Source organism: Lissotriton vulgaris, chromosome 5 (assembly GCF_964263255.1).
Source record: "Lissotriton vulgaris chromosome 5, aLisVul1.2, whole genome shotgun sequence".
In the NCBI taxonomy this organism is placed as follows: Eukaryota; Metazoa; Chordata; class Amphibia; order Caudata; family Salamandridae; genus Lissotriton; species Lissotriton vulgaris.
The window spans coordinates 990,238,022-990,252,143 of record NC_141693.1 but is presented as its reverse complement, the minus strand read 5'-3'; the positions used below and the strand labels follow the sequence as shown (position 1 = coordinate 990,252,143).

The window sequence follows — 14,122 nt, the reverse complement described above, 5'->3', positions numbered from 1 at the left end:
TACAACGCATACTTTTACTCCGCATACCATTACAACGCGGTATTTACAACGCATACCATTACAACGCATAGCGCTTTGGGGTGCTGGATAGTGGTAAGTATAATTTACTATTCTAACTCCAGTCCCCGTGGACCCTAGGGAAGGTGTTGGATAGTAAATTAAACTTACCTCTTATCCTAGAGCGCCCCCCAGCGCAATGCGTTGTAATGGTATGCGTTGTAATGCCTGCGTTGTAGTGGTAGTGCGGAGTAAAAATTGCGTTGTAACAGGTGCATACCGTATAATTCTATAACTAAGTGGTACACTCTTAGAAACACATAAACATGTTGTGTAAAAATAAATGCAGCAGTGCAAAGTAAAACAAAGTACTTCGGCCATGCATTTTGATAAAATAAAGTTTCCTCTTTATTTTTGCAAAATAAACTCACCCTCTTCATCCACAACAGACCCACCCCTTCCCCCAAACAAATCACTAGGTCCCCAACAAATGTCCCCAAAAACGCCCAAAGAGAACTAGTCCAATGTGTGGTCCATTTCCAATTCCCACCCTCTCCACCCATAACAAACCCCTCCCACCAAAACAACATTTTTCAAAAAGAACTAACAGAGGGCATTGTCTATTTGGGTCCAGAGCTGGTCCAGTCTCTGCTCCATCGTGGCAAGCTGGCTCTCGATCGTGTCCAGCTGCTGCAGGTTGCGCTGCAGCAATGGCCTGCTGTTATTAGAGTGGGAGGTGGTGGCAGCAATTGCTGTCAGCTGGAAGCGGTGATGGGATGGCCGGGAGGCTGGAGTCTGAGGGGGAATCGCTGCCCTGGAACCCCGAAGAGAATGAGAGGCAGCTATTTCTGCCTCTTCTTTCTCCAGTACGCCAGCATCTGGTATTCCTGCTCAATATTCTCCAGCCTCTGCCGCTGCAGATGGGCTGCTATCTCCTGCCTGTTGGATGCTATGGATGGACCAGCAGGAGTAGCTATTGTGAGGAAAACAAAAAGATAAAAGACAAATTGCAAATAATGCTCTCTGCAAACAGTTGTTTGAAACTGGTGGGGGGCACAGTAGCAGTACATTCCTGGTCCACTAGTACCATTGGAATTTTATTTGATTATGATTAGGAGAGTCACATGGTCTCCTTTATGTTTCATACATGCCTTGCATAAAAAGCACTGACTGTGTGGCAGAAAAGTATTTGGTAGATTAACACCAGATTTAAAAAACTGTGAATTTATTTTATTTTTTCTTCTAAAGGCTTTTCAAGTAATTAAACAGACACTTTGAGTGGAAAAGTAAATTAGTTTTCTTTAATGAGTAAGGCAATGTGCACTATGGAGTACAAGTTGTGCTAAGTTAACGGAGCCATGTTTATTGCTAGTCAGCACGTCAGGAATTTTACTACTCTCTGCAAATGAGGAAACAGTAGCTCTCAATTATCTATTTTTAATTCCAATGACCATGTTCTTCTCCAAATGTCTTTCTCTTTCTACCATGACTCCAAAGAGGCAGATGAATAATAACTAAGATAGTATGTCACACACCTCATGTATGAAATGCAGGTATTATTATCCTGTCTGTCCTAAGCAGATGTTTAGGGAAAATGATTGACTACAGGGAAAGGAACAGGCAATATAGATTGTATTTGACACGTTTGTCACAGCGCATCTCATACGCCAAACCTGACATCAAATCATGCACTTACTCCCACTTTTGTTCACTGTCCTCGCCCACCTCTACATATTATTTCTAACAAATTATTTTGCTGGGTAGTAAGGAAAGGGCCTTACTTTCTCTACTGCAAGGTAGGGTAGAGGGATTAGGCGGGTAGGGTAGAGCTTATGATATAGAATAGAGGGGTCACTACACTGGTCATCATTTTATCATCTTTGGCTTATTCAGTCACGGTGCTAGTTAGAAGTCGAAAGGGAAAACTCAGAGAAGGTGTAAAATAAATCTGTTATGGGAAACCATTAAATATATTTTGGAATCACTTTACTTGGCTATAAATTCAAGTGTGGTACATGCAAAGAATTCTTTGGTATACTGGGATGGAAGAAAGGAGTGAAATTCTAAGAGGTTACTGAGTGGGTGAAGGGAAACATACCTTGTGGGTTCGGTTTGCAATACATTGAAAACTTTGTAAATGTCTCATTAACTGAAGCAGATGCACATTGCACAGGCAATTTGCAGTCCTGAATTGAACCATACTTCACTTTGGTCATAGGAGGCAAATTGCCATGGGCAGGAAGGGAAGGTGATGAATTATGGCTGGGGTACATCTGCCTCACTTAACAAATACAGTGAGTCAAGGGAGTAGAACAAAAAAATTAAAAAATAACGCCACTTTGAATAATATATTTGATAACCCTACATGAGCAAAGTAAGCAAAGTAGGTGAGCAGCATGCACCTCTCCATGATAATAGCTGCCTTGCTAATTCATCCAAACAATCCAAATATTCATTCATCCCTTCATTCAGTTTCACCCACAGCCACCACAATTAAGCTTTACTTTCTCTCATCCAGTATTTGACCAAAATTTCCATTCCATTATCCATCCATTCAATATCCACCCTTTCTTCCAACCATCCTTTCGCCCATCCATCCCTTTGCCCACCCACCCACCATTTCACTCATATACCATTTTTCTTTCTTTTAACCTCCTGTTCTTTCACCTTTCCCTCAAACCTTCACCACTCATTGTGTGAGCTTTTGGTGAATTGCAGATAGAAGAGGCCATAATTACTCAACCACCACTGCGTCACGCAACGGTGGCGTAAACGTAGTGCATTCCTGCGACCCATTTACAACGTGATGCATCTAGGCAGGTGCGTCACGTTGTAAAGCCCTGCGCAACATGTGGGCGTTCCGGGGCAGGTGCGCCTCGCAAAAGTGCCTGCGTGAAATTTACAAGATTTCACACAGGCACTTTTAGGCCAATGCTGCGTCAAAACCCTGCACCTGCTTGAAGCAGGCATAAGACTTGATGCAGCATTGGACAGATAGGGCCCCCCAGAGCATTGCTGGAGCTGCGTCGCGCTTGCGACGCAACTCCAGCAATGCACCGCCTTTACGGCACAGATGCGTCATGCATCTATGCTGTTTTTGCACCATGGGTGGCGGAGCTGTGGTGCACAATAACTGGCGCATCCCTGGGGATGCGCCAGTTATTGTAAATCTGCCCCATAGTATTTTTAAATAAATGTTAAAAGTTCTAAAAAAAATATGAAATACTATAGTTACATGACATGAACTTAAAAACATTAGAAAGTTTTTGAAAAATCAAAAGGTTAAATGGTTGTTCTACTTAGGAAAACAACATTTGAAAAAATGAAAAACCTTATAAATTCACTGAAACAACCAAAGGTTACAGGGACCTTATATTTAGGAAATAGGATTTACAAAAACTTAAAAATTCACTGGAAAAACCAAAGGTTACAGGGACATTATAATTTGGGCTCTGGTTTTATGGTATTTATTTTTTTGCCATTTCCGTCTGTATTTATTCATGTTTATTTTTCGGGCATTTTTTCAGTATTTATCCACATTTATTCGTGCCACAAGCAAAAGACGACGCTCCAGCTAGTATTTTTCCACATTTATTTAAATTGACAATGCACACATGAGATCAGTTGTTATTGGTAAACACTGTACATTCATTTGAAAACTTTTCCATTTGCAAAAGGTCCCAAATATGCTTAAAAGTGCTATCACAAGCCATTTGTCTCAGAGCCTTGAAGTTTCTGTCATCGGCAGAGTGCCACATCTCCCCCACTGAACACCATACTGCCCCACTGAAAGAAACTCACACTGCCTTCCGCTGCCACCCAATTGTGCCCCACCAGCGCTAAAGCTGTCCCTGGCCATCACTATGAGGATTGATGTTTTGTGTGTGCAGAAGAGAACAAGCATTTGCAATGCAATAGGTCTCGCATTTACGCTAGTTTATGCTATTGGCATTGTAAATCACAATGCCTTTTATTTATTTGTTTTAAAAACCAAAACATAAATAAAAGGCATTGTCATTTACAATGCCAATAGTTTAACTCAGGTAAATGCGAGACTTATTGCATTGAAAATGCTTGTTTACTACTCCTTTGTCTGCCCATAGCATGTTCCAGGGAGACTGGCAAGCTTCTTGTAATACTACTTGAATCGAAAATGTGGTGCGTCTTGGCTATTCCAAGTCTGTTGCTAAAGATTTGCCATGCCCTGTGACGTAAGAAGATGCACCGTTCGCCAGCGTGCTGTCAAGGGACAGGCTAGTACACAACAGCATTGTGCCCTATGTCCGAAATTATTAATGCCACCCTGGAAAATGAACAAAGAGTGACGTGTGAGCGGCGCAAGGAGCTTATAAATAAGCCCCAATCTGTGATCTCTGTTGAAGGCCTGGAGGCAGGCAGGACACAGCTCATGTTGGGTCATTAGACTCCTGTTTGGGGAGAGAGGAAAATTGCTGTTGGTAGAACTTAACCCCCACTCTTTGTCCTGTTTAAAATATTTGAATTCCCATGATACAAACGTGCAGAGCTGTTTTAGGTGTGATGATTTAGTTTTTGTTTAATACACGCCTGGCAATGCAGGTTGACGCACACAGTGCACGTCGTGCGTGACACGCTTTAGAAGCATTTTCGTTCAAGCGCATGTACAAACATATCAGAATTGACCGGATCCAGTGTACGCAGGGTAACTTCAGGACATGAACACCATTAAACTTTGTCCAAAACAAATTACCAGACGCAGGAATTATCGAGCATATACACAGCAGCTCGAGCCTTTAGTATGGGAATTGTTTATTTGTGCCTTAACAATATTAATGCTTTGCTGTTGTACTGTGGCTGCAGCTGACTGCAAAATCCGTATGTAACAAAGAGTGACAGTTTTCATGTTGTATCAGGTTAATAATCCACAGAGATCCATACGTATAGATGTCAGATGCAGCGTTAGCTAAGCTTTGTCCCCTATGGACATCAGCATAGCCAGTACCTGCCACTCAGCAGATTGTGCGGGCAATGCGGTACCAGTCATTATTATACTGCAGTCTGGCCTGGTTCCTTCCTCTCCCTGGGCGGAATTCTTACAGTGGACATCCAATTGGTTGGTGACAGTGCGCATTGTGCTGAGATGACGCACTGGAAAAATCATTTGTAATTACTTAATGCACATGCACTCTGTGTTGTTTAATTAAACATTTAAGTTCGCTTCATGCAGACTGCCTGTTGGAATGCAACATACATTTTAAGATATTATGAAAGCGTTTAAAACATGGTGCAAGAGCTACAACTCACACAACAATGGTGTGAATAGAGGCTCCTAATCTGTCTCTGGCAGGGGCTCTAAAAGGGGTGAAGTCTCATTAACAAGTAAATGGTCTTTCAAAGACCTGTGAAGCACTCGGTGCGCTGGCAGCTCTCTGTGTGCCCTGGAAGCTGTCTCAGCCCGGGCTGACACCTCTGAACCCTCTAAGGAGGGGGAGACACCATAACTATAACTTACGCCCCCCTCAATGCACTGCTTATGGCCTCACATATTACATCACTCATGACATGGTCAGTGACATCACTGATGACTTCTCAAATTACATCACTCATGACACCACTGATGGCATCATCCAGTGTGTGTAAGTATTTTCTAAGAGAAGAGTTTATGGTTGTTAAACATATATACTAAAGTGCTACAAAAGTTAAATTAGTATAGTAGGTGTACTACTAATGAGTGATACTACTTCTAACATATAGTGGTACAGTATCCATGTGTGAGTGACTGTTTGGGTATGTGAGTGGGTGTGAGAGTGGCTGTATGAGTGAATACATGGGTGTGTGTATAGCTTTGTGGGTGAGTAGCTGTGTTAGTTACTGCATTGGTGAGTGAGTGGGTGTGTCAGTGGTTCTATGGGTAAGTGAGCGGCTGTGTGAGAAGCTGTATGGGTGGGTGAGTGGATCTGTGAGTGACTGGGTGGGTGAGTAGATCTGTGAGGTACTGTATGGGTAAGTGAGTGGGTGTCTGAATGGCTGAATGAGTAAGTGACTGGGTATGTAAGCGGCTGTGTGGATGAGTGGCTGTTTGAGTGGGTGTTTAGTTAAGTGGGTTGGTGTGTGAGAGGCTGTACTGCAGAGTGAGTGTCTCTGTGAATGGCTGTATGGATAAGTGAGTGGATGTGGAAGTGCTTGTATGGATGTGTGAATGGGTATGGATGCAGTTGTGTGGGCATGTCAGTGAGTGTGTGAATGGGTGAGCGAGTGGCTGTGTTGAGACACTATGGGTGAGTGAGTGGGTGAGTGAGTGGGTGTATGGGTGAATAAGTGGGTATGTGAGCAGCTGGATGGGTGAATGTGTGACTGTTTGAGTGGCTGTATGGTGAGAGAATGGGTGTATGAGTGGCTGTCTGGGTGAGTGAGTGGTTGTCTGAGTGCCTGCACGGGTGAGTGAGTTAGTGGCTGTATGGGTACGTGAGTGAGTGTGTGTGTGTTTGAAATGGCCCTTTTTGCAGGGTTATACCAAAACTTTTTGCTTTTTCTTCCTATTTTTTCCTGACCTGTGTGTGTTGGTTTTAGAACTCTGGTCCCTTTACCACTGCTAATCAGTGCTAAAGCACATATGCTCTCTGTGTAAACTGTGTTATGGATTGGTATTTCCATGATTGGCTTATTTCATTTATGTGTCAGTCCCTAGTAAAGTGCACTGCGAGTGCCAGGACCTATAAATCAGATGCTGTTGGTGGGCTGCAGCACTGGATTGTGCCACCCACGCAAACAGCCCATAAAGTGTAACTCTGGCCTGCCATTGCAGAGCCTGTGTGCAGCCTGGGCCTGCCATGCCGACTTGACAAGTGCAAACACTTGCAAGTCCCTAAACCTTTCCTTTTCTACATATGAGTCACCCCTCTGGTAGGCCCAAGGTACCCCCATGGGCAGGGTGAATTGTATGTAAAAGGTAGGACACGCCCTGGTGTGTGTGGCATGTCCTGATAGTGAATTACAGCCTACTTCATTTTTCACTATTGCAAGGCTACCTGTTGCCCATAGGCCAGGATGGGCAGTTTGATCATTACATCTTATAATCCTAACTGACCCAGGGAACATGGTAGAAATTCGAGTTTAGTATGCCTGAACTCAGAATGATAAAATATATTTTTTAGTGAAGTTAGTTTTAACATTCTGGGGTTAAAAATACCACTTTTAGAAAGTAGGTATTTTCTTGTCTAACCATCCAAGCGTGCCTCTGCTAGTTTGTGTATTCCTTGTCTGGAGTTTGATTGACAGGGGCTGGGGGATTCCTGGAGGCAGGGTGAGTCAGCACAGGCCTGAATAGCAAGATCTACATGCAGATGGGTGGGAGAAGCTGCACCATGGACCTGAATAGGGCTGTGCCTTCCCTCCACAATGCAAGCTCCGCCTCCTGTGGTGCATCTGATGTCCCTGGCCTACACTGTGAAAGAAACAAAGGAGTCTTGTCAACAAAGTGCTCCAAGACTGACCAGAACTGGTTTGGACTAGGCAAAGGCCTCTATGCCTTCAGAGAACAAAGAGAAATTGAGGATAAAAAGGGGGACCAAAATCCCCAAATTTTAGAACTCTCTGGAATCAAGAAACCTGCCAAGAAGAGCTGGAAGAGCTGCAAGGAGGAGTACTGCCCCTTTGGTGTGTTGTTGCTTTGTTGGGTTGGCCTGCAGATGCTGCTTCTGCCTTGGGCAGTGAAAGAACTGGACTGAACTTTCTCTACTTGTGCTGAGTATCTCCAAGGGCTTGAGGTAGAGCTTGCCCCCTGTTCAAGAAGTCTCAGGAACAGCAAACACTTCAAGCCCGACGCCGTCTACGACGCCCCTGCCGACTCCGTCTACGACGCCGCTGCAGACTCCGTGTCCTGAAGGCACCACAGAGGGCACCGCCACAACGCCGCACCGTGACCCTGGTATCATCGACGACACCTGCTGACGCCGCCACCGAGCCGCTGCTCGCACCATGACCTGTGGGCACCGCACTCCACACCGCTTCACTTCACCACGCAGCCTTGGTATCTCTGATGACATCGCTCCACGCCGGACTCAACACCGCTGCTTGCACCGTGGTTTGAGGGCACGGCTCGAAAAGTTACCCGACGCACCACCCTCATCCCGCACCGCAGCCCTGGTCTCAGCAACGCCGCCATCGGACACCGCCAATGAGCTGCTGCTCACACCACGACCTGAAGTCACCGCACGACACACCGCTGCACTCTGCACTACAGCACCCGATGCCTGCCGACGCCAGCGCTCCTGACTCCATCAGAGAGGAGATCGACCTGCAACGCGTGTGACATTCAGGGCCCCGACGACTCCTGCGCCGACCTCCGGAACCGACGTCTGCGGACGCCGTGTCTTCAGAAGCTTAACGAGAGGTCCTTGACGACCTGCATTTCTGAAAGGTACTGTTTGTTGGTATTCTATACACCGTAGCTGACCCGCAACGCCGCGATCAACCAGAACTGTTTGGATTTGTTTGTTCACTACACCATGATAGCCCCGGTCGGAGCTATCGACATCAAGGAACTGTGTTTTTCACTGTACCTTTGCAATATAAAGATATCTTGCAACACATCTATATTTAAAGTACGGTATTGTGGACTTTGATCGTATTTGGTCTTGTTCAAGTATATAAAAGTATTGGCTATTTTTCTAAACTGGTGTGGTGTCCTTTTGTAGTGCTTACACTGTATTACTGTTGGTTTTGTGCAAATGCTTTACACTGCCTCCAAGATAAGCCTGACTGCTGGTGCCAAGCTACCAAGGGGGTGAGCAGGGGTTATTTTAGGAGTGTAACTCCCTTATCCTGACTAAGGTGGTGGTTTCTGCCTTGCTGTGGTGCAAACCTTAGCCAACCAGGAATCCCATTTCTAACAGTGTGTATGTGTATGAATGTGTGTATGGGTGAGTGACTGTAGGTGAGTAGGTGTGTACATGAGTGGGTATAAGGATGAGTGAGGGTTATGTGAGTGCTTGTATGGGTCTGTGAATGAGCAATGTGAGTGGTTGTGTGGGTGTGTGAGTGGGTGTATGAGAGGTTGTATATGGGTGTGAGTAGGTGTGTGAGTAGTTCTGTGGATAATGTCATCAGTGATATCATCGCTTTCTGGGATTTCGAACGACGCCATTAGTTCTTAGAGCGGGAGCCACGCCGGAGAGAAGAAAGATCAACGGTTTTTAATCTAATTTCTGCAAATATGTCTATTGGTGTGCCCATCAAAGTGCTGCATGAAGCAGAAGGCCATGTCATAACATGCGAGACAAATACCGGGGAGGTATACCGGGGGAAACTCATTGAGGCAGAGGACAACATGAACTGCCAGATGTCCAATATTACAGTTACATACAGAGATGGCAGAGTAGCACAGCTTGAACAGGTCTACATTCGAGGCAGCAAAATTCGGTTCTTGATTCTACCGGACATGTTAAAAAATGCGCCCATGTTAAAGAGCATGAAAAACAAAAACCAGGGCTCTGGTGCGGGGCGAGGGAAGGCTGCCATCCTCAAAGCCCAAGTGGCCACACGAGGAAGAGGTCGTGGAATGGGAAGAGGAAATATTTTCCAGAAACAACGATAACCTATTCCGTTGCAAGACTTTTTTTATATAAATTGTTTAGGGTTTTTGTTTACTAAATTGCTCTTTGAATGAGAAGGAAAGTTTTCAAGATCCATTTTTTTTTTTAAGGCAAGCGTTTTATTTCGTGAAATGTTAACTAAACATGTCCCTGGGTTTTGATTTAATAAATCTGTTTCCCCCCAAAAAAAGATATCATCAGTGATGTCATTTGAGATGTAATCAGTGATGTCACTGAATATGACATGAGTGATGTAATATGTGAGGTCATAATTAGTGCATTGCGGGGGCTTAAGTTAAGGTTAGCTCAGGTAACTATAACTGCTGAATTTCACTGGTTTTGTTCGAGTGAAATCTGAGCCTAACTATAATGTCTCTGTAACATTTGTTTTTTTAAGTGAATTTCTAAGGTTGTAACATTTTTATTTTTAACTGTATCCTTTGAGAGTGAGTGTGTGAGTGAGGGCATGAGTGTCTCACTGGGTGTGTGAGTGAGTGTGTAAGTGTCTCAATGGGTTTAGGAGTGGGTGTGTGAGTGTCTGTGTGGGGCTAGGAGTGGCTGCATAAGTGTCTCACTGGGTGTTTGAGTGGATGCGTTAGTTCCCTGAGTGGGTTTATGAGTGGGCACATGAGTGTCTGAGTGGATGCATGAGTGTGTGAGTGAGATTTTGAGTGGGTCTCTAAATGGGTGTGAGGGCCTGTGTGGGTTTACGAGTACCTCCATGAGTGTGTAAGTCAGCCTGTGACTGATTGCGTGAGTGTATGAGTGAGTCTGTGAGTGGGTGCCTTAGTGTCTGAGTGGGTGTGTGCGTCTCGGAGTAGGTGTGTGAGTGGATGTGTGAGTGGTTGAATGGGTCTGTGAGTGGGTGCATGAGTGTCTGAGTGGGTCTGTGAGTTTGTGTTTGTCTCTAAGGGGGTCTGTGAGTAGGTGTATAAGTGTCTGAATGGGTCTGTGAGTGACTGTGTGAGTGGCTGTAGGGGTCTGTGAGTGGGTGCATGAGTGAGTGCATCTGTGAGTGGGTGTGTAAGTGGGTCTGTGAGTGGGTATATCAGTGTCTGACAGCCGAGGTCAGTGCAGGTAAAAGCAGTAAGGTGATGGGGCCGGTGTGAGGATTTTGGCAGATGAAGACAAGGGGAAATTAAATAAATAAATATTTTTCCCTCATCATTGTCTGTCAAAATCCCCCCCACCTGGCCCCACTGCTCTTACCTGTACCGGGCGCAGCTGGTGTCTGAGTGGGTCTGTCAGTTGGTGAGTGAGTTCCTGAGTGTGTGAGTTAGGTCTAAGTGTCTGTGTGAGTATGTCAGTAGCTGTGTGAGTGGGCAGGGAAAGAGATGAATCCTACGGTTCCAGCGGGTGGAGCACTTTGTCTGCTCCTGTCCGCTGCAACTGAGTGTTTGCTTTTGGTTAAAGGGAGCTGTCAGCTCTGCCTAGCAAAACCAAACAGCTATGTCCCAGGGGTGGGCACCTGAGACATAGCAGGGGGTGCCGGTCCTCAGGGCCGTTTATGGCTCCAGGAGGTGGAGCGCATAGCCCTCCTCCTTTCTTGTGCACAGGATGCCATGCGGAGGTGGTGGTCCCTGGGATCGAGAAATGACCCTGGAGGGGGACCGCACGGCCCCCGTCCTTCCAAAAAAAAGAAAGAAAGCCCCAAGGAAGAGTTGATCCCTGGGGCCTGGGGTCCGCGTTGCCACCCTGCTTCATATTAACATGAGTCCCGGGTAGGTGGTGGTCCCCTGGGGCATAAAGAAGCCATTGGAGCGGGCCCCGGGCAACCCCTCCATTTTGATATGAGTATCGGCATACCCAGAGGACCTGGATCACCCAGGGGCTTCTCGAAAAACAAGCTTGAGATTGAGAGACAGTGCTTGTTTTTTTTCAATTCATAGCGAAAACAAAGGTTAAAGTAACGTTATAGTTAGGTGAATTTGTTAGTGACAACATTAAACATTTGAACAAAAAATTAAAAAAACATAGAAACTCACTGGTTATAGTTAGCAGCACCAACTATAACTTTTGCCCCCCATGCGCATATGACATAACTCATGTTCTATGACGTAATTTATGACATCACTGATTAAATCATCCAAGCTTCATTTTCCTGCATATTGCAGCACAAATTACTGTGTCAAAATAGCTGAGGAGAATATCAGGCATCATTACTACCAACAGAGAAACAATTCCCTTAGGTACTGAAAGCAAGCACTATCTGCAATGTTCATTCTAAAGCATGCAATTTACACATAGCATAGTTCACATTAACAACCAACCACAGAAATATGGGAAAACCTGATTGAGTAAAGTGTTTGATCTGTATACAGCTGTTCAGATAAAAACCAAAACAGTAAATGTCATTCCCAAAATAAATGCCCTACTACGTACAACTTTTATTTGTATCAAAACCCCTGACACACACTAACCATAAATTAAGAAATGAAGTTGATATCAGTAGAGAACTGAGTACTGTAAACAGTTTACTCTATGGAAACAGTTCATTCTATACCACATTGTTTGCAAACAGTGAAACTCTCATGAGAAATACACCACAGAGTATTTGAAATATGTTTACATTCTATGCAAAAAAGACATTATTTGCTAAAAATAACCAAGATCTAAAGGTGCTCAAAATCATACTACTTGCACTCTTCATACTGTGGTGAAAACTTTACAGCTAGCCCATTTTTTGAAGTAAAACAAGCACACGTACATAGGTTAGCACCTGGTGCAAACACTCTTCTAGGTTAACTATAAATTATCATACCGACATGATTCTCTCTAATAACTCAAGATTGATTACAAAGTTAGTATCTACTAGCTAGTATCTTTCTCCGGTTGAGAACTTTTAATGCAGAACCGAAAAGTTTTGTGGAGCATATTGAACACAAGTCAGCTGTCATTTGCACACAGAGTTTCTCTTGAAAGCAAACATTTATGATGTGTTCAGCACTTTTGCACAGCTTTGGTGCATTAGAATCACATTCATTTTGTAAACACTTACACGTTAGCTGGACCCAAGTTGTACAAAATGATGTAGAAAAGTAATATGGTAGTTACCCGCCACTAGATAAACTGTAAAACAAACTAGCACACTCATTGGATGATGTCATCAGTGAAGTCATCAACTATGTCTTTTGGGAGGTCATGAGTAATGTAATGTCATAAATTATGTTATAGAGCATGTCATGAGCATGATCAGGTACTTTTGTTTATATGGCCTGCTTTAAATAATATAGTTACTCCACCATGGCCACCGTTTTAATTGTACCATATATAATCCCTTAGATCTTCCTTGCTGCAGTCTTGTGACAAGCTTTTTGTGCTGCCGTTTATCTCCGACTACTCATTTCTAACGCATCAGATAGGTAATTAGCTATTATCTCCACAGCTTTTTTACCTAGAAGTCCGTTAGAATAAATTCATTGACATCTTCATTATTTATTTCAATAAACAGCTGCTTTTATCAGTCAAAGCACGTTCTCCAGCCCGTCGTGGTGTGTTAATCGACACTAGTTATAGGTAGGGTCTTATATTTGACTAACATAAGGGCACTCTTTTACAGGTATTCTAGTCATTTTCTCTTTCTATCTTTACCACAGGTTACTATTTGGGTTTTCTGATGCTTGGTTCTTCTTCTATTCAGCTTTTCCATCCACAACTTCAGCTCACTTCCTTCAAATTCATTTTTTGTTTAGTTTGTGTAAAGCTAACATCACTATACTATCTATCGTCCTTCGAGTTTTCCAATTAATGAGTGAAATGATAAGTCACACCTCAGTCCATTACCTATTTTTCCTGCACCCTAGGGTAATTTTTTACAGCCTCAATGTACTTCATTGTCATATATCATGTCTGTTAATGTGCATATTTTGTTTACATTTAGAAATTCAAGAGGTTCTCCTGAAGAAGGCGTATATTACATCGAAACACGCGTAGAGATTGTCACCTTATCTACTTCATTCTCTGAAACCCTTGTAACATTTTATCCCTGGATGTATATTTTTTGTCTTTTTATGATTTGACGAAATATTTGGTATGCATTGTTAGCTTTTATCATGTATGTGACGTTGATATTGTTTTAGAATTTTATATTTATTAATAAAATGAATTTTTTATTTAATTTCTCTTGTCTGTCAGTACATTGAGGGTTTGTTTATCAATTGTATGTGCTACACCTGACTTTAGACAGGTATTCAGTTGCCTGGGAACTATTATTATTGAAAGCATGTCATGAGTACTGCCATATGTGAGGTCATAAGCAGTGCATGGCGGGGCACAAGTTATAGTTAGACTGTTTACTATAACTGGTGAATTTCTGTGGTTTTTTCAGTTCAAAACATTAATGTTTTCACTGAAAAATTCCCCTAACTATAACATTACTTTAACCTAAGAATTTTTCAGTGAATTTCTAAAGTTTAAAAAACAAAAAAAAAAAAAACAGATCCTTTTATCACACCTAAGTATAAGTTCACATTTTAACCTTTGTTTCTTTCTGGTGAATGTCTAGTTTTTCTTAATGTAAAGTAGTACCTAACTACATGCATAAATGCAACCCC

The 14,122-nt window shown here is 43.4% G+C and overlaps 1 pseudogene; it reads left to right on the top strand.

Moving 5' to 3' along the window:
• The first annotated feature begins 9,102 nt into the window (after positions 1-9,102).
• Positions 9,103-9,749, top strand: LOC147711873 (small nuclear ribonucleoprotein Sm D3 pseudogene; annotated as a pseudogene).
• The last annotated feature ends 4,373 nt before the right edge of the window (positions 9,750-14,122 follow it).